At 39.2% G+C, this 22881-nt stretch overlaps 1 protein-coding gene and 1 long non-coding RNA gene across 2 annotated transcripts in view; both read left to right on the top strand.

Annotated features, from left to right (window-relative positions):
- LOC129744524 (putative odorant-binding protein A10) overlaps positions 1 to 22881 on the top strand; it is a 100437-nt gene that overhangs the window by 12544 nt on the left and 65012 nt on the right. The window lies entirely within an intron of this gene.
- LOC129744525 (uncharacterized) lies at positions 9101 to 15852 on the top strand. Its single transcript, XR_008736933.1, has 4 exons — positions 9101 to 9171; positions 9643 to 9920; positions 14190 to 14319; positions 15492 to 15852. It is a non-coding gene; the product is annotated as an uncharacterized LOC129744525 (long non-coding RNA).

Raw genomic sequence — 22881 nt, 5'->3', positions numbered from 1 at the left:
ATCTTGAAATATTCCGTCCCGTTCGTTCTCCGAAAGATTGCTTAGTTTTGCAAAATGCGCTAAACCGATTTTCAGAATGTTGTAAAAGCCATGGACTGAAAATTAACGTATCCAAGTGCATCGTTATATCATTTTCTCGCAAAATAACGAACATTATGTACGAGTATCGCTTGGAAAACAGCTTGATAATTACTAGGAAGACATCGGTAAAGGATCTTGGAGTTGAATTGGACAAAGAACTAAATTTCACGAATCATATAGAACAAGTGGTAGCCAAAGCAAACTCTATGTTTGGAATGATCAGCAGAATTTGTCATGAGTTGAATGACCCATATACTATCGTGAAAATCTATGTTGGTTTAGTTCGTACAACAATTGAGTACGCAAGTATTGTTTGGCAACCGTATTACAATGTCCACATTAAAAGATTAGAAAGAGTCCAAAAGAAATTCCTCAAATACGCACTGAGAAACCTTGGATGGCAAGACACAATGCCGGATTACCGTGCTCTGTGCATGTTGGTTGGATTAGATTCGCTCGAAAATCGTAGAAAATCAATCGATGTATTGTTTCTGAAGGATTTAGCAAGTGGAAGGTATTATTCGCCGTATATGCTTTCCCAGATATCGCCCAACGAAGGACGCAGCAGTTTGCGCAGCGTAAGGCCATTTCAGCTTACAAATAGGATCCAGAATTACGCGCGAAACGAACCTAGGGTAAAGGACCCTAAGACAACGGCTTAAGGAAGCTGTTTTCATTATTTCAATAGAATTGCCTTCCACGTTGGTTTAAAACTGATTTTTAGTAATTGAACTATATTTCTAATACTGTTTTATGTAGGAAATAGATCAATCCATTACATACTTTTTAGTCAATTTATGATTTATTTTCCTCAGTCAAGTTCCTTAATTGTCGTACCAGGTTCCTAATTCCGTCGTACAAGGAGACCGAAATTGTCTCAATTTATTCCACCCTCTTCAGAAATACATTTAAAATTTTGCGGTTGCGGTTCATGCAATTGGCATTAGCTTACATCGAACGGATCAACCGTACAGGATAACAGCAGAAGTTCTTTCAAGTAACCAGTAGCAATAAGCCATGAAACTAGGATAGCTTTATTGTAAACAGGTCTACCATTGCTTGGCTAATGCATCTGCAGGCAGCAAAATATTATACCTTATATTCAATTATACCGAAATTGTCTCAAACTATTCCTCCCTCATGAGGTATAGATTTGAAAATTTTGCGTTTGCGGTTCATGCAAATGCTATTATTTACTTCGCACGGATCAACCGCGCAGGATAACTGCAAAGTTCGAATGAGATCTAAGCCGCAATAAAATGGTCTTGCCAAGAAATCCCAAGGTAGCGTTATTGTAGCTAGGTACCATTGCTTGGCTAAGGCAATTGCAGGCAGCACAATATTAGATCTTAAAATTGAATCCACCCTGCAAATCTATTTGCTACCAACACACTCTCCAATGGACTGGGCTGCCATGATCCAGGATTTGTCTGTACGATAAAATTTCATAACATTCATACAGACATTTAACACAAATTACAATGCGCAATTTTACACAGAAACTAACCATATTTAAAGAACATCAACATTTTTAATGAAACTATATGCTTTTCTACGTAATGAGACTGAATAGTAAGACATTTGAGGATAGGCAGAATCACATTTGCGTTTTGTCAACATGTGTATTCTTCTTATACATGTGGGAACCCTGGCGAAGGATATCGAAACAAAGCAACGCCACGTTGATGCGTGTAATGCGCATTAGACTGGTTCAGCTCATCTATTCAAGTTTTTTTACGAGCGATAAAACTTTTCGACGTTTTCATTTAAACCGTAATATGTCAACAATGACAAAACATCTATTGTTGAAAATTGACTGAGAATTTATAAAAAATGAAGCAAACATGAGTCAAGTTTTAAAACTTCTAGGGTAGGAATCAGCATAAAAAAGGGGTTCGATATTGTTTTATTTGAAACGACTTTATGTACAAAAAATCATATCTTCCGATTTTTTTTATCCAAACTTGTATTGAGATCCAAACCAGAGACTCGTGAACTCTTATTTCAATGTTTAAATTATTCATTCATCTAAATTCTCTTGTCATTTTGACCTTCAACGGGAGTTTTTAGCATCGATTTTCCATGCTTCGTCAAAATTCAATAGAAATCGAAGTTATCGGTCCAGGAATTTATTTTTTTGTCCTCGAGTAGTTATTGATTCCCATTTAGGAAATTTCTGAAAATTGGAGAAGTTTAAGTTTAAGTTCTCAAGGATCTCTCAGTGAACATTCTGTAGAGCAAAGCGTTTGGTCGTATGTAAGATATTGCAGTTTGAATGAAAAAAGTAGAAAAAGTCTAATTTTCATATAATTGATGCATATAATTTTTCAAATACTTGAGAGAGGTTTAGTGTCATCAGATAATCGAACCAAAAATAATCATATCTTAAAATATAAAACTATGAAGAAACAATGTCATTGGAGTTGAACGTTATAAATGTGTGAAGTTGGAGATATTCTTGCGTGCACTCAAACGTCTATTTAATTATGCACGGTACTGTTAGTAAATAATTTATAAAACACCAACCACTTAGCTAAAAAAGCCATCATTTCTATGTTCATTTAAAACCATGCATTATAAGCAATGCTGAATACATTCAAGTAGTTTATTAATATAAAAAGACTTTTTGCACTTATCTCCCAGCGCTTCTAGTTCTTAGCTTCAACATAAACAAAATTACTTTATTGTGTTGTGATTACTTAGAAATCAATTATGTTCATTCTTTATGAGTTCGACTGTGGTCAGCAAAAAATAGTAAAAATGAACCGGTCTAATCTCAATTCTTGCAAAACGGTTTCCTATTCCTGTAGCAAAATTACGACGAATTATGGGGCCCGAGCGATTCGATTTCAATCGAATATTGACAAATTTATATAGTTCAGATTAGTTTGAAATCATTTTTCTAATTTTATATCAACACTTTTCTGTTGAATTTGATGATTTTGATTGTTATATGCATTGACAGGAAGCGTTAAAACAAAGAAACACGTTGGGGGGATCACTAAGTTCGTCTTTCAATATGGCGGAGTGTGCCAATAATTAATTTCACTTCGAGATTTCAAAATCAAATATCTCAAAAAAAAAGTTTCAAAAGTGACAAATTTGTGATAGAAAATAAATTCACAGGCGTAAGTTTATCATGTGAAGTAGCCTATTAAAGTGGAAAGTGATTTTTCGGCTCTAAAACATGCATTCATGAATTAAGACGAATAAGAGGGATACGACGGAGGAGGGTACACCTACCCTATGTATAGAATGATGGCACTCTACAACGCATATGTCGAAGATATCAACTTGAGCATGTCCAGATACCAAATTAAAACTAGTGTTAGAAGTTGTTTTACAACAAATTAAAATAAGAAGTGAGTGTTAATTTAAGTTTTAACTCAGATAAAAGGTTAAAGCCTACCCAAGCAACCAGAATTCCCTTAAAAAGGTTCCATAGAAGCTTAATCAGCTCTCGTTTGTGTCTGAAGAGAATGCTAATCAGCCCAAAATTTAAGTTCTTAAAGCTACTTTCAAGTTCGTTTAGGTGGCTGAAGAGAACGCTATTCAGCTTCTAAGAGAATGTCAAGAAACTTCTACGCGCCGAAAAAAAAATCCGAGTGACAGATTGCTCTGACAACCACATGTCAGATTGCTAGGTTGCCGGTCTATCATGGTCTATCTCATTGATTTTTATTATATTGTTTTGATTACAAAAGCTGCTTACACGCCTAGAGAATTGAACCGCTGCTCTCTAGGTTGCAATGAAACTCACCAGCCTCTCGACCAATCCATCAATAGCTAATTGCCACTGTAATGATTAGTATTTAAACTTAATGTCATTTGAGATGATTGAGTGGGTTGGTCAATAGAAGGTACCTTATTTCGTTCAAAGGACTTTCAGTACACAATATGAATCAAAACAAAAATTCGCATCATCAAAATTTATTCGAATATCTTATTTAACATTTATAAGAAAAATTCGAAAAAATCTTGAATTCCATTTGTAAATATCAGTACAGATATAAACAAAACAAATACCATGACAAAAAATTGACAGACATTTTTGACATGTCGCTTAGAATTCCCATATAGGTTCTTTAAAACACCTTCAAGTATCTTAATGGTGCGCCTTAGAATGTTACGCGAACGTTATCGACCTTCTTGAAAAACATTTATGACATGTCGCTTAGAATTCCGATATAGGTTCTTTAAAACACCTTCAAGTATCTTAATGGTGCGCTTTAGAATGTTACGCGAACGTTATCGACCTTCTTGAAAAACATTTTTGACATGTCGCTTAGATTTCCCATATAGGTTCTTTAAAACACCTTCAAGTATCATAATGGTGCGTTTTGGAATGTTACGCGAACGTTATCGACCTTCTTGAAAGAAGTTCCATTGAAAGCGCCTAGAAGTTCTGTTATCGATAGTTTAACCTTTCAAAGGGCGATGGAAGTTCCTGAGTAACTTTTACGCGACAAGAGTCACCTGAAGTTCCCGTAAAACATTTTTTCAGCCAAATGTGAACTTCGGAGTTCCATCTTTAAGTAAAAACGCGACTTTTGGTTGCTTGGGTAGGATCCAAATAAAATAAATAAATAAATAAATCACCTCTTGTCTGCAACTCCGATTCTTTATCTCCCCGTGGTGATAGCTGGGGTGCGAGCAACCTTAGTGGAGATCGGGTACCCAACGCCTGTGGATGCTTTGGTCGCATGCAAACTGAGTTAGGGGGATACGTACCAAGGTTGCCGAAAAAAATCTGTATTTTTGAGAAAAAAAATTCTGACTTTCTGTGGTTTTACCCAAAAATTCTGTGATGGTTTTCTGTGATGCCATTTCTTTCAATTTCATTGAAAATTCATGATAAATTGAGTCTTTTTAACATTTTAGTTGGGAAAAATTAATTAACATTACCAATGTTATCATACATTTCTAATTCAAGGTAAAAAATCTAAATTTTATAATGACCAAAAAAAATATAATTTCCAAATGGATTCAAAATTCAAAAATTCTGGGAAATCTGTGAATATTTCAAAATTCTGTGTTCTGTGACACAGATTCTGTGATGAAAATTTGCTCAAAATTCTGTGAAATTACAGATTTTTCTGTGATTTCGGCAACCTTGCTTCGTATGCGTCTGTTCTCCATGTCAGGGGCGGCGTGCGGAGTGCAACAACGTCCTGGTGGTGTTCGGGACTCAAAACAGCAACATCACGACGGTCCTTCTGCGAGATAGTGGGGTTAGCTGCGGGCCTTGCGAGCTTTTTGTGAGCAGTACCCACGTGCTCTCCAACGAATTGAAGAGCCGCAAATTCGACATCGTAGCGTTGCAGGAGGTATGCTGGAAGGGCTCCACGGTACGAACGTATCCAGATGGTCGTGCCATCTACCAGAGCTGCGGCAACACACACGAGCTTGGAACAGCTTTTATAGTGATGGGAAAGATGCAAAAGCGCGTGATCGGGTTGAGGCCGATCAACCCACGAATGTGCCGGTTGGGAATCAACATCAGCAATGTGCCGGTTCTTCAACATCAGCATCATCAACGTGCACAGCCCTCACCTCGGAAGTACCGGTGACGACAAAGACGAATTTTACGCGCAGCTGGAGCGTGAATACGACCGTTGCCCAAAACATGATATCAAGATCGTCATCGGGGATTTCAATGCTCAGGTCGGCCAGGAGGAGGAATTTAAACCGAAAATTGGAAGGTTCAGTGTGCACCAGCTGACCAACGAAAACGGCCTCAGACTGATAGATTTCGCCGCCTCCAAACGAATGGCCGTACGTAGTACCTTTTTCCAGCACCGCCTCCCACACAGGTACACCTGGAGATCACCGTACCAAACGCAATCACAGATTGACAACGTTTTGATTAACAGCCGACACTTCTCGGACATCATCGACGTCAGATCCTGTAAGACGCTAACATCGAGTCAGATCACTATCTGGTGATGGTGAAGATGCGCCCAAAACTCTCCGTAGTTAACAACACACGAAACCGACACCCGCCTCGATTAAATATCGCACGAACTGAAGCAACCTGAGGTTTTTTTTTGTCATTTTTGTCATTTTTAATCTCCCGATTATGTCACAAGACGGACACATTCAATTGCACAAGACACACCATTAAACTTTTTAAGAACGTACGCAAAAACATCTTTGAAAGGAATTTTCCAATATCGTCTAGAGACAAGCTAGAATTCCAATCCCTTCTTGAGTTGCATAACGTCAACGATATTAAAAAAAAAGGAATTTTTTTATTGGTCGTAGTTTTATTCCTTTTTTTTTGCAGTGCTGCCATCCAACCACAAGAAAAAGGTTTATCACTTAAGATGCTCAAAAGTGGCTGACACTGCTACTGCCAGCAAACGTATCAAGTTCAAACTTCCCTGGCCAGGCCAAAGCACCCAAGCAGGATCCGACCAAGGATGATGGCCTCTCGCTCTCGACCCACGTGGCATGATAAATTTGAGCAAAGATTGACTTCTTACGGTGACCTTCCCGGAAAAGCAAAATACCGCAAACTAATAATGAGGGCAGCTAGCAACTGTTGTTGTTGTTGTTATCTGTTGGATGTTTTGCTGCCGCGATTTCGACTTTACACAAAACATAAAAGAAAAACCGCTTCCCACGGGCTTTTTACAACAGAAACAAAATGAGGATTTCGAGATGTCCTCCGAGGCCACCAGGATCAAGGTCCGCTCGTAATGGCCTGCCATTCATAATCCTCAAATAAGAGATAAAAACAAGGTTGAGGTGAAGCTCTCGGTGAAAAAAAAAGGAAAAAACCTTTCCAGTGGAGAAAGTTTTTGTCGGACTTGGGCCGTTTTTCTTTCGGTTTCTTGGCACCCGTCACGTGGGAGAAGTAAACTCATCAAATTGGACACGAAATGCTTTTTTATTTGTTTTTCCCCTCAAGAGGGCGGCAGATAGTTTTAAGTAAATATTTGTGGGTTTTTCGTTTTGTTTTCTGTTTTTGCTGATGTATCCAGTTTTATTTTTTTGTTGCCCTTCTGGGAATGCCGTTTTACTAACATTACTCGAACATAAAACTCTGATTTAACGACGCATTGAGGGAGACAATTTGAACTTGGCAACTTTCAGTGGGCAGAACAGTGAGTTACAACGATGAAATGTGTTTTCAAAAATACTTAGCGTCATTTCTTTAAATCCGAACAAATTGGAATTCAGTTCTTTACAAAACCATAGAAACGCAAGATGGTTTGTTGATTGATTGTGTAAGAACCGTCTTACCACTTCCGCCGGCGTCTCAGAGACTCCTTTTTTTTTAGGACCTCAGGGCGGCACGCTTATCCAAATACAAATCGCAGGGAATATCAGTTTGCATGGAAAGAAAAAACTCCCAAAACATATGCGCTTCTCAATCCAATATATTAGCTTTAGTTACACTGCTTTGACCTCCCACTTTCTTAAAATTAATCTGACCTGGTGGGCTTCCTGACCCTTCACTGGAGACGACTCACTTCTGCATCCGGTGTGGTCGGCGGGCCTCAGTAACGGGGTTAAAGACCCTTTATTGTGGCCTTCCTGGTGGTGATGAGACCAGAAACCGGCGTTATATCCGTGTGGCTGATTCCGAGGTGAACACTCCCACGGCTTGCGATGGCGGCAGCTAGCGCTGGCAACGGTTCGCGATGGCGGCGATGCCGCAAGGGACGATGCTACTCGCACAGGCTTTCGGGGCTTTTAGCCAAAACCAAAGGGGTCCTGATACAAGGACAGACAAAAATGAGAGCGTGCATTTCAAGGCAAAGGGGTTCGGCGGTCCACTGGCTTACCTGATGTCCTCACTTCTGACTCACTCTTTACAACTCTTCTTTTTATTTTTGGAGCAACGTGGTTGGAATTGGTTGTCCAAATTTTGATGTGCGCGACTTGATGGTTTTTGGAAGAGTGGAAGAGGATCAGCCAGTGTAATTTGACCGGCCCTTGAACTCCTTGTTCGGGTCATTGCCCCCCGCCTTGCTGCTCAGCTAAAAGGCTTCGTCGACGTCGCTAGTACAGCGTCGCTACCAACAGTCAGCTACCCATAGGTCCGGTTAGTGGCCATCTGGTGGTCAAGTTCCTAAGCTAGGTCGGTTGTTGTGTCTGACAGTAGATGGCTAGGTCTTGTGGCGGCTGAATTTGGGAGAAAACTTAACACACAAATGACACTCACTGCGATATAACTATACAAATAAACAAATTTTACATTTAACGCGAACAATCAATGAAACTTCATTGGAAGTGTCATCTGGCGCTTACACTCTCCCCCGGCTAGGGGAAAAAAAAAAATTTGCTAAGGGTGGGGGGAAAAAGAAAATATTTTTTTTCGCAAACCGCAACATATTACGTCTGAGAATACGCTAACAACGAATACCATGCTGAACCTTTCCTTCCCCATTTAAAATCCGCTCGGTAAATTTACGACCTATTTACGGTAGCTCTTGGAACATTCATTAACGATGTACTAGGCAAAGGTGTCTGAATAGGAGTGAAGCACGCGTAAGTACGCTTAATATTGATTTTGGAGTATCGGGGTCATAAGGCTTCAGCGTCGTAAAACGACTCCGCTCTGTTTAAAACTAGTTTTACTGGCCATCAACGTTACTCGAACTCCGGCCTCCAGCGATTAAATTCCATAAAGGGAAACCTCCCACAATACCAGCTATACCACTAGAAAGCTTTAAAAGTGCAATTCCAACATAAATCTAATCTAATTCAACATAATAAAAAATACACATTCAATTAGTTTTACAAATTCCAATATCATTAAGTTTTGGTTTTTTTTTCCACAAATTCAAATGAGTTAATACAAATACAATACAAATTCCAAAGAAAATATAACTATTTATTTAAACTATATTCATTGCATAACTATTTACATTTAAGTACGGTCAGGAATGGTCATTGAACAGAGCTTGTGAAATATTTCAAGTCGAATTTTTCGAATATACGGGCGAACCCCGGGCGAAATTTTGATCTGTCAAACTTTATTTGTGTGCGTGTTGGATTGATTTTTCAGATGCTGTTCGAGGAAAAGGCAGAAAAAGTTAACCATGGCGGGTCGATTCCATGTGGAGTGCTTAATTGGAGGTAAGTTCTTCATATTATTAAGTGTTTCCGCTTCAAAAAAACCCCTTACTAAGTTCGGAAAATACTCTCGCTAGCCACGTCGATCTTTGGATTTGGCCTGAAGATAATTTTCTGCCTGTAAGCTTAACATCTTAACAGTAGTGTTCGCGTTACATCTTCTGATTTGGAATCAATGCTTACTGCTGATTGTGACGTCGGATTAACATATTTTTGTGGGTTTTTTTTTTTGTAGAGTGGATTGTAGGACTTCTTCCAAATTTGGTGGTATTTTTGATTACGTCATTGTTTCCTTGACCTACTACTTTTCATTTGACCTTGACCTAGAAAAGAATTTGTTTTGAACTTGCATGCAAGTTTTCGCTTGTATGTACTGACCTACCTTTTTTTTCTAAACTAGCTTATTGCCTAACAAATTAAAATTTTACTTAATAAATACATATAATAAACCTAACTTAACTATTTTTCTTACAGAATTACGAAATATGACGAAAAAAACAAAAGGACGTAGTACGCTAATGATCATCCACTCTAAGATTTCGACGAAGTGCTGTAGTGTAGGATTTAGATGTCTCCTTTTTCGCCGTTGGGTGCAATCAGCTTCTTCGAGGACGACAGCTACAAATTCCATTCTAAAGGATACATGGCTCAACAGGAAGAAAACGGGTTTTAAAACCCTTAGCTCCGGAAAAATGCCGAGCCTGTTGAGGATTCCTCCTTCATCGTGCTGGGATGATTGATTGTCGAAAACGGTAACGCATTATGCTTTATTATTTAAATTACTTTTAGTTATTGAATAGAAGAGCTGATCAATTCTCCACTGTTTCTTTTCTTCTATTCGTTTTAACCAAATTTGTTTCAATTTTCATTCGTTCCTTCTTAGTGGCCTTCTTAGTAGTCTGAAGAAAATCGAATCAATTTTTAAAGCTTGAAAAACAAATTATCTCTGGCTTCAGGTAAAGCGTGATAAAGACTGTTTAAATTTTTTTTTGGCTTGATTTTTTTTAAATTCTTATATGTACTGAGGGTGAACTTCAATTTATTTGTTTTTTTTTTTGTGTGCTATTTCACTCAATATGTGAATATAAAAAAAAAACATATTGACTCGCAAAAACTCACTCAACTTAGACAAAGTTTTTGAATGTTATGGATGGCCTTTTTGCTAACCGTTTCTCAAGCGGGGAAACATACGAAACGAATTAAATTTCAATGAGAAAAATTCTTCTTCACAACTTAGAATTTTCGTGTTGGTTTCAATTTTCGAGAGATTAAATTACAATCAGATTGCAACGAAAAGGTGTCTATTTCAGTTTTTTTTTCTTGTTAGGCTTTGAGGTCGGCTGCTGAAAATACGCCTAGTGATTTTCCTCCCATGTCAGCTACCTCGTAGGAACTCGTGCCTTTCTTGCCAATTATGATACAGGGACTATATTGTGGGCCTATTTTGGCATTAAAGTTATTGGCAGCGGATGATTGCCGGAACGCTCTTTTATAAACTCGTTGTCCAATGGTAAACGATGGTGAATACCTTTTATGGCGGAGGTCGTAACGCTTTTTGTTGTCTTCATAAGATTTTTTTAGATGATCACGTACTATCTCCCCTATCTTTTTGCTAACTCCTCTCCACCTCTCCATTCTTTCTGCGTCCGATTCTTCTACCTGTAGCTCCAACTTGTGATCCGAACCTCTGGATATAATGTTGTGACCGAAAACAATCGAGTGAGGAGTAAATTTAGTTGAAGCATGGATCGTGTTGTTTAGTACGAACTCTATCTCCGATATTTTCGAATCCCAAAGCTTTTGGTCCTGCTTTACGTAAGATCTTATCATACTATTGATTGTGCGGTTCAATCTTTCGGCGGGGTTTGCTTGGCTCCTGTGTCTTGCATTTGCCCAATGCTGAACTTCGTATCGGGTCAACAAGGCTTGGAATTCTTTGGAAAGAAAAGAACTCGCATTATCCGAGATAATGATTTGGGGAGTCGCGAAGCGTCTAAACCACAACTCTTCCAGAGTTTTACATAAACTCGTACTCGAAATCTTTCTCACAGGAACAAGCAGGCAATACTTTGAAAAGATATCCATGATAACCAACAAATGAGCATTACCATACTTGCTCCGTGGCAAGGATTGAATATAGTCTATGCAAATCAACTGGAAGGGTCGGGTAGCAATTCTTTGCTTCCCCATTTCAGGTACGCTCGAGATAGTGGAGTGCTTATTTTCCTTGCAAGCCTCGCACTTCGCGATATAGTTTTTTATATCGCTACTCATGCGGGGCCAGTAATATCGCCGCTTTATTTTTTCAATACACTTGTCGAATCCGATGTGTAGATTGTGATCGTGTTCTTGGCGTAGGATTTCGCTTCGCGCGGAAGCCGGAACACAATGTTTCCATTCGAACCTGTAGTCCATTGTGTCCGCCTTAGATGCTACAAATTTGAGCAAATTTCCATCCACGATTCTAAAGTCCACATACTTCTCCGGATCGGCCTCAACGGCCAACAAGAGTTTACTAGGCCACCCGTCCTCGGACTTAGTGTCCAGAGTTTCAATTGAACGGGATAACGCATCGGGTACTATATTGTCTTTCCCCTTTCGATGCCGGATGTCCATGTCAAATTGCTGTAAAGTGATACTCCATCTACTAAGACGGGAGGATGATCGCCACTTTGCTCGCATAATAAAAGTTAGAGCAGCCGAATCAGTAACTAAAGTAAATTTAGATCCCTCTACGTATCCCCTAAACTTTTCTATGCTGCGAAGTGCAGCCAAACCTTCCTTCTCAGCAGCGTGGTACCGCAATTCAGCCCCTTTCAATTTCTCAGAGAAGAACGCTATGACCTTCTCCTCCCCTTCATGCGTCTGAGTCAGGACACCGGCTATCGCGTTATCACTGGCGTCCGTTTGGATCACAAAAGGAAAGGCGAAGTTGGGGTTAGCCATAACCGGAGCCGAAATAAGCCGTTCTTTTATGGCTTGAAAGGATAATTCTGCTGCCTCGTTCCACTGCACCCTCTTTGGCTTGTTTTTGAGCAAGTCCGTGAGCGGTGCAACTATACTGCTAAAGTTTTCGATGAACCTACGGTAGTAATTCACCATACCGAGGAATCGTCTTAGCTGTCTAACTGATTTTGGTACCTGATATCCGATGATCGCCTGAATGCGATCAGGATTAGGCCGCAAACCGTCCTTTGAAAGAATGTATCCGAGATACGGTAACTCTTGGCAGCAGAATTTCGACTTTTGAAGGTTAATTGAAAGGTTGGCTTTCCCCAAACGCTCCGCCAATTCCTTCAGTTTCGCGATGTGATCCTCGAACGTCAGTGTGGCTACGACAATATCGTCTAAGTAGACAAATATTGCCGGTTCTAACGCACCATGACCTAGCACCCGGTCCATACATTTGCTGAGCGTGGCCGGACTTCCAACCAGCCCCATAGGACAGGATTTATATTGGAATAACCCCCGGCCAGGAACAGAAAATGCAGTATACTTCCGTGACTTTGGATTCAAGGGAATCTGCAGAAACGCTTGTGATAGATCGATGGTGGTTAGAAACTTCACCGGCCCCAGATGACTTAGGATCCGGTCCTGGTGTGGCAAAGGATACGCATCACGTTTGGATCTTTCGTTCAATTTGCGAGCATCTAGGCACAACCGTACTTCAGATGTATCTCGTTTCGCCACCGGAATGATAGGCAATGCCCAATCAGATTCCGATGGTTCAACAATATCATCTAGAATCAAGTTGTCTAGAGCTCGCTGAACCTTTGCGTGGATATGTGGACTCCAGGGATAAGGGTTTTTTCTAATTGGGTCTAGATTTTCGCATTCATCTTTTAGATTAATGACATGTTCAATGACGTGTGTTTTTGTAAGCTTCCCAGGTGCCGCAACTATGAAGAGTTTCTTGACCTCTTCAAGCTGCTGTATTTGCTCAGAGGTCAACTTATCTTCCTGGTCCGTTTCACTGGGAATCTCGTCATCGAGTATGTCCAATGGTTGGTTCGGAATATTTGGACTTATTCCGAATTTCAACCAAAAGTCATACCCCAGCACACACCTACGTTGCAGTTTTGGTGCGAATAAAACAGATAAAATTCTAGTAGAGCCGTTAAATGTAATAGGTACATCCGCACATCCAACTACTTCCAAGCTATCCCCAGATGCCGTCTGCAAATTTACAGACGTCGGTAACAAATTGAGATCTAAAGATTTTATTATTTTATTTGCCCCAACTCCCAATACAGTTCTAGCTGCTCCGCTGTCCAATAATCCGATCAACTCAATCCCCATCAGCTGGATTTTTACAAACGGTCTGGCATCTCCACTAAGCTGGACAAGCAAAGGTGAAATCTCGTCAACTTCCGTAGCAGCCTCCATTTGAGAGTAACCCAACTGATGTAAAATTGCAGTTAGACCAGAAACCGAATGAGCCTGAGGACTTTCGAGATCCTTCAGCGGACTACCCTGCCTCACTGAGTAGTCTTTTGTAAGTTTTTTGACTCGCAGAAGGGACATTCAGAGGTAGCAAACCCTGGGAAGCCACAAGACCAGCAAAAAAAATTCCTATCCTTGGGACAGTTGTGGAAATTGTGCCCATGTTCATGGCAATTGAAGCAAACACCCGGTTTTATAGGGATGTATGCCCTTACAATTCTCTGTAACGCGTTTGTCCCAGAAGGACCTGGTTTGGGATTGGGATCTTCATTTTGGTTACAAAGATTCGAAAAGCCCTGCTGTTGCGGTTTCTGGTAATAATTATTACCACCTCCTACTTTTTGTAAATCATTTTTTTTGATCCGACGATCTATTATTTTGTTCGTTTTTATACTTTGGCTTGAACGAGCGGTTTTGGTACTCCTTCTGACGATTTTGTTGACGTTTATCCCCCCATCGGTCGTTTTCTTGAAGTTCTTCGACACGAGCCGGAAGTCTTCCTTGAAACCGTTCATTCTTTTGAACGTACGTATGTCCATTGATGGCGTCAAATTTCTTACCAAACTCTCTCATTTTAGGTATGGTGTCTATATTGGCAGCTAACATGGCGATCTTACAATCATCTCTGGTGTTACGGAAGAGAGCGTCAAATTTCCGGCCGTCATCCCACTGATACGACATGCTCCTGAAAATTCGCACCATATCCAGGTAATAATCTTGAAAAGTTTCGCGAGTACCTTGTCTCCGTGCATGCAACATTCTTTCATATTGAAAATCTATGTCAACGGGCAGAAATTCATTCTTAAGTTCACGCACTAGATTTTCCCAAGTTCGCAACTCGTTGTTTTCATTGACCTCCATGAACCACGAGCGTGCTTTTCGTGTGAATAAATAGTGCGCGGAGGCAAAAAGTTCGGCTTTGGAATAGCCTTCAGATCTCGCGTTGAATTCTACTTCTTTAAGGAATTCGTTTAATTTACGACCGTTATCCATCCCGTCGTAGCGCAAAGTCCACTTGTGGATAGGCAGATGACTTTCACGTTTTACGTGAACGTCAACCTCCTCCCCCGCCTGCACTGCGTCTACGTGGGTGGATTTCGGTCTGAAATTATTCTCAAAGCTCTCCAAAGAACTGCACCTTTCTTTGAGCCAATCGCAAAAATCTTGATTTATCGGACTTTTTCCCGGTTGCAATTTTATGTTTGCGGTTTCCTTTGTATTAACTCGCGTACTGTTCGTTTCTTTGATATGCAAATTTTTCTCGATAGGTTTAGGTGCGTTCGATATTTCTAACGCTTCTATCCGCTGTAACAGTTGGCTAACCACTACTTTAAGCCTTTCGTTTTCAGATGCCAACCGAATCATTGTTTCATCCCTTGGTTCATTCGTAGTGAAGTATTCATTCTGTTCTAGCTCTTCTTCTAATTCGTGTTCAATCTCCTCTCCTTCATTTTCTCCACCCTTATCATTCTGTTCCGTTTGCTGGTAATTTTGTACATCTGGTATATTTCCAATTTCTCTATCAATTTCTTTTTCTAACTCCTTCTGAAAACTTTCATTTACTAGACTAAGTTCAGTTTGACGGATTTCTGCGATTGGTGAAACTATTGAGTAAAATTTCACTAGCAGCCTCATGCACTCAACTGCGATCATCGTCAGCAGATTCAAATTTTCGCTGCTTATAATGTGAGGTTTCAGGCGTTCCATACGGAAAAAAATATGTATCAGACGTGTTTTAAAAATTTGGTCTGGAACTTTTTTTGCTTTAGTCCCTTCCAGAACATCTTTTATTTGTTTTAAATTATCATTACACCAATTAAGTTCATCAGTTTCTGATTCCCAACATGACGAATAATGTGTTTCATTTTTTTCCATTTCAGATTTGAGTAGCCCTCGCAAAAATCGTTCCCGCCTGGAACGCGATTCATTAGGTATGAATGCGTTTCGAACATGCAACTCATGATGCAGTTCTTCATCCGTCAGGTGACCGGTGTTTAAGCAAGAATATAATCTTTTTAACTGAGGTAAATCCATTTTTTTTAAAATTTCCTAATATATAAATGCGAACTAGAAAAGAAAATAGCAACTAATGGTTTTAATTATAGTTAGCAAAGCTTAGATTAATTTGATTAAAATTACGACGGCAAAACAAGTACACTATAAAAAAAATTAAAATGTTACTTATTTATATTAAATCAACTCAACAAGGCCAAATGAAATGTGGACGAGAACAAACGTTAAATATAAAGCTACAAATAAATATTTAAAAAAAAACTAGCTAATTTTTGGTAAAGAAATTTGTTTTTTTTTATGGTGTACAGCTGGAAATAAAATTGCACAATAAATGTTCTCCAATAACCACATGAACCAAAGATAATTAATAAGCTCTAGTATAGATATTATTTGAACAAGCTCTAATAAATATGAGGTTGATTTTGCTGGACTTTTAATTCAAAATTTCACAAACTGCCCATGACCCAAATATAATTTTGGGAACGACCGATATAAAGATTACAGAATGTGTTTACGCAAATCAAAAACTTTTAAGCTATCTTGTGCTCCAAACTTCTTCAGACCTCAGAACCCCTCTATTGTAAAATGAATGTTTCAAAAGCAGTGTAAGTATGAGGTAAATTGCCAGAAATAATAGCAAAAATTAACTTGAGAAGGCTTGGATGTTTTCCCAGAGACGTACGCAAGATGCTAGTTACCCTCTGCAATATGCTACGGTAAGACTAAAGAACGTTGGGCGCCAAATATGTAAGAACCGTCTTACCACTTCCGCCGGCGTCTCAGAGACTCCTTTTTTTTTAGGACCTCAGGGCGGCACGCTTATCCAAATACAAATCGCAGGGAATATCAGTTTGCATGGAAAGAAAAAACTCCCAAAACATATGCGCTTCTCAATCCAATATATTAGCTTTAGTTACACTGCTTTGACCTCCCACTTTCTTAAAATTAATCTGACCTGGTGGGCTTCCTGACCCTTCACTGGAGACGACTCACTTCTGCATCCGGTGTGGTCGGCGGGCCTCAGTAACGGGGTTTAAAGACCTTTATTGTGGCCTTCCTGGTGGTGATGAGACCAGAAACCGGCGTTATATCCGTGTGGCTGATTCCGAGGTGAACACTCCCACGCTTGCGATGGCGGCAGCTAGCGCTGGCAACGGTTCGCGATGGCGGCGATGCCGCAAGGGACGATGCTACTCGCACAGGCTTTCGGGGCTTTTAGCCAAAACCAAAGGGGTCCTGATACAAGGACAGACAAAAATGAGAGCGTGCATTTCAAGGCAAAGGGGTTCGGCGGTCCACTGGCTTACCTGATGTCCTCACTTCTGACTCACTCTTTACAACTCTTCTTTTTATTTTTGGAGCAACGTGGTTGGAATTGGTTGTCCAAATTTTGATGTGCGCGACTTGATGGTTTTTGGAAGAGTGGAAGAGGATCAGCCAGTGTAATTTGACCGGCCCTTGAACTCCTTGTTCGGGTCATTGCCCCCCGCCCTTGCTGCTCAGCTAAAAGGCTTCGTCGACGTCGCTAGTACAGCGTCGCTACCAACAGTCAGCTACCCATAGGTCCGGTTAGTGGCCATCTGGTGGTCAAGTTCCTAAGCTAGGTCGGTTGTTGTGTCTGACAGTAGATGGCTAGGTCTTGTGGCGGCTGAATTTGGGAGAAAACTTAACACACAAATGACACTCACTGCGATATAACTATACAAATAAACAAATTTTACATTTAACGCGAACAATCAATGAAACTTCATTGGAAGTGTCATCTGCGCTTACAATTGTTCGAAAGCGCCTGAAATTATACTGCAAAATGGCAGCAAAAATAACAATGTCGAATTTTTTGAACCCGGGCATACACATTTCACAGGCTGAATCAAAAAACTGAATTTCTCTCATTTTTACATCTGGGTAATTTTGTCATTTTTATATATTTTATCATTTTTGTCATTTTTTAATAGTCGTCAGCCAGCTCAACGATATTTGAATAAATTTCCATACAAAAAGAAAAAAAACAATATTAACATTCTTCCTCAATTTAGCCGAATTTCAACAGCATAAAGAAAAATCTTGACAGCAACAGTATCTTGCCAGCTGCTGTTATCCGCACACTTCGAATTAATCTTGTGCCCAATCCTGCTGAACCGAGAGTAGATAAACGAACTTTATGACCCAAACAGCTGGCGCAAGAGGCTTCATCTCTTAACTTTTAGTAGGCAGCAAAATCTCCTCCCTCCTCTTGGTTGGTAGTTCACATGTTGTTGCCAATACCTACTTACTAAGGTGGAATGAATCCAAATTTCGGGAATCGCGTTTATGGAACCTACCAAGAAAAATAATAAAACACCGGCCTGTTGAATCACTTGGTTTCGGAAAACTTACTCGTAGATACTCGCATGGGTAGGGTGATTCCAGTTTAGGAAAATTTAAACTCTTTTTCCCATGAACTTCTCCTAACGTGTACGAATCATTGTGGTAGAAAAAAAAGTACAATTTTACAAATTAAAATGCCTTTCAAACTAGAAAGACAGATTTTCCATTCGAGACGTTTCACCCTAACGTACCCTTCATGTTGTAGGTATGTAGAGCAAAATTGGGCTGTTGCTCGGATAACATACAGCTTTATTGCATTTCCAGGGAAGGAAAAAGGAAGCGCACGATAAAAACAAAGAATCACAATCTTTTACGATTTGCTTCCTTTCCTGTCGTCGTTTTTTCTGTTGCGTTCAATCTAAGTAAGCCTATTTGCTGGATGTGATCGGGAAATTGTTTCGGTAGATGTTAGAGGCATAGAAGAAATACTCACGAGACAACAGAAAAATCACAATCAGCTAAGTTACAACCTACTGGAAGAAAAATGGAAGCAGCAAGGGAGATATGTTGCTGAGGGTGTTGAAATGAGGATGACTGCTAACATTTGTGAGTAGTAAAAAAAAAATTAAAGCACAAAGAAAATCGCGTGGAGCAGTACCCACAGGAATGCGAAATTTTTAGCTAAATTTTCTCCAAATATTTTGCAACATATATCTATAAGTTCTTCAGATTTAGAGAAAATTCTTCATATGTACTAAAACTAGAGACTTTACTACCATGAACAACAGTTAAATGAGCGTCATGTACAGGTTACATTTCGAAGATCATGCGCCGCCTGATCACACGGCTGATGTTAAAGCTAAGTTCTTTTTAAATCTGGAAGCGTTCTACATTATACCGCAACGCTCCTAGTGGCCGGATCTGAAAGGTTTTGACAATACTTAGTTTTGGAATGTTTCTTCTAACAGTGCCGAAAATTTTATTACGTTTTTCTTTTTTTTAACAAAGGTAAAAGTGATAAAATCCGCGAAACGAAAATTATTTTTGGACACCCACGTGAAAACCCCATCGTGGTCAGGTGCAAAAATCGCCAAATCGTTGAAAATGGTCTGATCGACCGTGAGTAGCATTCTTAAACGTTTCCGTGAGATGTAAAGTCTGTTTTACATAGAATCTGGTCGGATAAAATAGATCATTTCTCCGCAAAGAAATAACGTACAACAAAAGTAAAAATGTCATTTTGTAGGGTTTTTATTGCATTTTGAGGCAAAAAAAATAAAAATCATTCGTCAGCTTTTCGGATAAATTTTCGAACTTTTATTGTGATACCACCCATCACTTTCTGCACAGTACTGCTGGTAACCTCATTCGCCATCTTGTTCCACCACTTTTCCATTTGAGCAGGTTTTTTCATGGTTCTGCCACATTTCTTCAGTTTGCCCTTAACTATTGCCCAATATTTCTCGATGGGACCAAAATTCAGACAGTTTGGTGGATTGATACTTTTTTCAACAAAATCGATCTTGTTCTCCTTACCACTTAACGACATCCCGGCTGTAGTGACAGCTTGCCAGGTCCGGCCAGAACTTCACCGGACCTTTGTGGGACCGAATGAATGGCAAAACTCTCTTCTGGAGACATTCTTCTTTGTAAACATTTCCATTCATTGTGTCCCCAATGATGAAAATCTTAGTCTTCTTTCCACAACTACAGATCCCTTGCCAAATCATCAACTTAAGAGCAAATTTATCTGCGAAAACAAACTTGAATCTACCCGCAACATTCCCTTTACGCTTCGCAAGGTAAAATTTGTTGGCGGGTATTTGTCTAAAATCCATTTTGACGTGAGTTTCGTCGTCCCATCAAAATACATCCGTTGTACTTGGTCAACACTTTCTCGTACAACTTCCTTGCCCTGGTTTTTTCAGCGCCCTGTTGGGTGTTTGCTTGCATGATACGACCGCAAGCCTTCTCGCAAACAAATTCGTCGAGCTGTACTGTGGTTCGTCTTGAACTTTTTCACCAAACCATGCAAGGAGATTCGCCAGGATTATTGTGAACTGATCGAATTACCTTTGCTCGCAGCTTCCGGTCATATGTTCCACTTTTACGCCTGGTTTGTTTTGCTCGATCCACCGTAAGGGTCTCGCGGTAACGTTGCAGCACCGCATTTACAGTCGATTTTGGATATTTCAGGAATTTCGCGATCTTTACTCCTGACCACGTCGGTTTCTCTACGTGAGTATGCAGAATTTTCTCTCGCCTTTCGCGTTCCATCGTCGATAACTTTTGACTGACTGCTTCAATCTTGATGAAATTTTCACCACTAAGTAAACAAACCATTCGGATCAAAACACTGTCATAGATTCGCGATGTGACAACTAGGGGCGCTGCAGTAAATGAAAAGATGTGACCAGATTCTATGTGAAACAGACTTTAGAAACTCTATGTAGCTGAGTTTAAGTTTCAAATCTTGAAAAACGAATTTAGAGATCAATTCTAAGAAAATACTATTTAAACATCTTTGTACTGAGGTTAGAAACTTCAAAGTTAGATTTATTGGAACAGGTACGGTCGACCAGTTTTTATTATTTCGTAAAAAAGTTTCATGCCTGTAAAAAAATCGATGAGTATGGGAGATGAGGGCATAGCGAGCACTCCATTTTTCGAAGATAGTACTAATTTTTTCAAATAAATTTTCATGAGGAACTGTTTTGTAGTTCCTATAGTATGGGAGAGTGGGGAATCATGGGCTACTTTTTTTCGCTGTTCCATAACTTCTTCATTATAAAAGATAAAATGAAATTAAAAAATGGTATGGTTTTCTACACTTTCAAGGAATCATAGGGTATTTTTTAGAAATTTTTAATAAGTTATTTTCCCCAAATTCTGACTGTTTGAAAAAATGCAATATTTTTTGAATTTTGAAAAATGGTGGGGAATCGTGGGGCCACCAAATCCAATTTGACCAAATAATATGCAGAGTTTATGAGTTGACCTAAAACTGTGATTTCCTAATTCATTTCGTTATTTTAAAGCAATTTCAGATGATGAAATAAAAAAGAGAGCTGTGTATGATCGCATAGATTCCAAAACCTGGCTCGCGAACGTTTTTGGCAAAATTTATTATATAGGATGGACAAAATATTTTTCATAACTCTTCATTTGGCATAAGAAAACTTTACAGATAGAAAAAACGTATTTTATGTTCTGAATGTGTATAAAAACATAAAAATATAGGTGGTTCAAGATGTGTGGCCCACGATTCCCCACAAGCTATGATTTGCAAATTGGTTGTGTTTGTGTGACTTATAGATGTTTCATCAAAAATTCTTTTCCATGTGAAAGATCATTGACAAAACTAAGATCATAAGCAAATGAGCATATTTTTGTTATGCACTTTAGGTTCCCCATCGATGAAATTAGTGGGTGTTTTTTTTAATTGTGTAAGTAAATTTTTCTAACTTTTTTTAGCTTGATAAATAAAAGAAGCATATGATGCGTATTCCAGTCAACAACATATAGGAATATATGCTCACGCAAATCGACGACGATGACAGTTGGTTTGAGATTTTTAACTCAACACACATTTGAGATGATACCCATGATACCCCACTCTCCCCTATTATTTTTTTTTTTAGCAAAAACGAAATCTCTTTATCATCTTTACAAAAATATTTCTAAAAAAACCAACTAGGTTCTCAGACCAGGCCCACCAATGGTTGCTAAACCTCGAATCGAGTACATTCAGCAACATATCTATCAACCCATCATCGCACCAATAGTCGCTAACTTGATTCGAGAAATAGCATTCGAGCCTACCTACTGGTTGTTACAGGATTGGTTTATGTGGCAACCCGGTAGCAACGCAGCCAGTCGTCGCCAACAGAAAATAAACAAACACAAATACTAACCTGGATGGCAACAATGGGTGCGAAAATCAGTAAGTAGATAAAAACGCAACCAATCAAAACATCTAAAGTACCGACCGAAATAGCAACGCCCGGTGGGTTTGGTCTCAAGTGACTGAAATATTATAATTTTTGAGCACCGGAAAATAAGCTCTTGTGATCGTCAAATCACCTTGATCTTTGAAAAACGCAGTGAAACATGATGTACACATTATTTCTCAACTTTCACCATCATTAAATTTTGGATTTTCATCGCGTTAAATTCGCTGCTAGATTCTACGGCAGAAAATGCTCATCGTGCCCCGATTAATGGTGCTTATACTGCCCCAGAGTGGGGGTTTTCATTATGCCCCTAAAGTTACTGATTTTCGGCTTTCGGCGAAACAATTTCAAATGCATTTTTAAACGATTTTATCTGCTTTTTTAAGTTAAAGCCCTTTGGAATTAGACTTTTTTAGTGTCTGAACACGAAACAATGAAGTAACTCACAAATTATAGCTGTTTTCCTTTGATTTAATTGGCGTCCTTCTTAAGGTGACCATTATGCCCTTATCTCCCCTTTGCAAAAATTGAAACACGAATTAACGAAACAATATTTTTGGTACAAAATAATTTTGATCGTAATTTTTACTACATTTAAACAATTTTAGCTCCAAGAATCACGAGAAAGAAAACAAGTTTCCGCATCAGCACTTTCAGAGAAAAAAAACTGATTGTACCTTTTAAAGAAGGTGCCTATCCAATACCTTCGTTAAAAAATGTTATAATGAGGTCTTGCTAGAAGAACCGCAAATCTTATACCGAAGTGATGATTTTTTTTTTTAACAAAATCATTAAACTGTGTGTGATTTTTTTCAAACAAGACCAACACAAAAAGAAATCCGGGTTCAAATTTCATTACTAAATTCAGCAAATTGAATATAAACCGTGAAATTTGAATCAAAGTTTGCCTCTGATATTCAGACATTTCCTCGAATTCGCACTCCAAAAGCCGTTTTTGAGTAAGGGAATCTAAAACAAAAAAAAATTATTTTGACAC

Source organism: Uranotaenia lowii, chromosome 2 (assembly GCF_029784155.1).
Source record: "Uranotaenia lowii strain MFRU-FL chromosome 2, ASM2978415v1, whole genome shotgun sequence".
In the NCBI taxonomy this organism is placed as follows: Eukaryota; Metazoa; Arthropoda; class Insecta; order Diptera; family Culicidae; genus Uranotaenia; species Uranotaenia lowii.
This window is presented reverse-complemented; position numbering and strand designations above follow the sequence as displayed.